The sequence below is a fragment of the Babylonia areolata genome, chromosome 11 (genome assembly GCF_041734735.1).
Source record: "Babylonia areolata isolate BAREFJ2019XMU chromosome 11, ASM4173473v1, whole genome shotgun sequence".
Lineage (NCBI taxonomy): Eukaryota > Metazoa > Mollusca > Gastropoda > Neogastropoda > Buccinidae > Babylonia > Babylonia areolata.
In genome coordinates, this window is record NC_134886.1 from 17,320,563 (window position 1) to 17,323,062 (window position 2,500).

The window sequence follows — 2,500 nt, forward strand, 5'->3', positions numbered from 1 at the left end:
AACAAAGTGATACAGTAATCAGAAGCATCTAACCGAATCATGGATAATGGGTTTCACGTGCGAAGAAGTTTGTGCTGGCAAGGTTAGTAGCAGGTGGTGTAGGCCTATCCCCTCTGTGTGTTATCAAGGAAATTGCCATCATCGTCCTTGTAAAAGGTGAGGGTAGTGTCTGTCTGTAAACAAGTTGATGGGTGTGAGGTTGGGGGGGTTGGTGGGGGGGGGGGGGGGGGCGCGGAAGGAGAGAGAGAGAGAGAGGGTGTGAGGACAGGTAAACTGAGAAGTGATGAAGGCAGGTGTCTGATCAAGGTAAGCGCGCAAAATACTGCATGGCTGGATCGCATCTTTCTGAATTCTTCGAATGCGATTCTCATTGACATATGTCTGTCTGTCTGTCTGTCTATCTATCTCAAGGCCTGACAAGTGTTGTTGTATATCTCTCTTTATCTGACTGTCTCAATCTTTATAGCTATCTCTCTCTATCTTTATAGCTATCTCTCCATCTTTATAGCTATCTTTCTATCTGTCTCACGACCTGAACAGCGTGTTGTATATTTCTCTACAGCTCTCTGTCTCTATCTTTATAGCTATCTCTACATCTGTCTCTATCTTTATAGCTATCTCTACATCTGTCTGTCTCTATCTTTATAGCTATCTATCTGTCTCAAGACCGGACCAGTGCATTGAAGATTTCTCTACATCTGTCTGTCTCTATCTTTATAGCTATCTCTCCATCTTTATAGCTATCTCTCTATCTGTCTCAAGACCTGACCAGCGTGTTGTATATTTCTCTACATCTGTCTGTCTCTCTATCTTTATAGCTATCTCTCTGTCTGTCTCAAGACATGAACAGCGTGTTGTATGTATATGTCTCTACATCTGTCTCTCTGTCTTTATAGCTATCCCTCTATCTTTATAGCTATCTCTCGATCTTTACAGCTATCTCTCTATCTGTCTCAAGACCTGCCCAGCACACGAAATTTCATATTGAATTAATACCGAGTCTGACTTTTTTTTTGACCTCACGCAAATCAGTCTGAACTTCGTGCATGTTTCGCTGTAAGTTTTCACCTGGCAATACAGTTTTGTTGGGGGTGATCGGGTTGGGGGTAAAGGGGGGGGGGGGTTGTTTTTCCTCCTTTCCTTTATAAAAACACCCAATAGGGGTGATAAGTGAGTCATGAAGTCTTGCACTTTAAAAATTTTTTTTATTTTTTATATTTTTTTTTATAGATAATTATCTAAGGCGTTGATCGTAATTTCAACGGTGTACGTTGCCAGGGATTCTCTGTGTCAACAGTCTTGTAGCAGACTATCAGATTTATCATGGGGGGAAGATTTCAAGGTTTTGATTAACTTTTGACCTCTGTGACGGCATGGATGTTTTCAGAAGAAAAAAAACCAAAAACATAATCTAGAATGACACCTGATTTCTCGTAACGTTTTTCTCAGTGAATGTGCAATAAGTTCTAATATGATCATGTTTTTTTTCTGAATGAAAATATCCTTTGCAATACTGCAACTCTTAATGTAAATACCAATCTTAATTGAACCCGTTTACCTGTGGAAAAGAGTACACACACACACACACACACACACACACACACACACACACACACATATATATATATATATATATATATATAAAACAAGAATACGTACTCTGGACATACACACTAAATATTATCAGGTACCAACATTATCATGAATATAAGAAAAAGAAAGGATTTACTAATACTACCGCTTTACCTGATGAAAAGAATTTACAGATCGAGAGAGTACAGACTTTGAACAAAAATATCAGATATCATCAGGTACCAATCCTTCATGAACATCATGAAAATAAGAAAAAAAAAAAATAAAGAAAGAAAGAAATAAAAGAATGAACCGTGTGTGATCGACGGTTTTTCTTATTTAAAAAAAAAATCTCTTCCTTTTTTCAAGCATTCTATGGGTATTGGTGATATTGGAGGGAGGGGTGTGTGTGGGGGGGGGAGGGGGCGGGGGAGGAGGAGGGGGAGATGGAGGGTGGCGGGGGGGGGGGGGGGGGGAGCAAAGGAACGTGACCACTCACACCAGACTGACCGACTGTCTGTCCATGTCACAGCAGACAGGCAGTGATGGTTTCAGACAACACGGCACTGCGTAAATCCGAACTTGGACAACCTCCCACTCACTGCTCGTTATCATCAGCGACCGACCGACGAAGCCTACGTGACTAGGATATAGCGGAGATCAGGAAGTAGGTGGGTGGGGGGTGGGTGGGGTATGCTGGGAGGGGGTGGGGGTGGTATGAAGGGACCGAGGGGAGGACGTACGCTACAACAACAGCTGAGTGGTTAAAGCGTTGGACTTCATATCTGAGGGTCCTGGGTTCGAACACTTTGGCGGGCTAGGAGTGAAGACGTTTCCTATCTCCCGGGTCAACATAGGCAGCAGACTTGTTGTGGCTTGAAACACTTTCGCTTGAAACATTTTAATTGCGCGTGTTAACGATCCAATA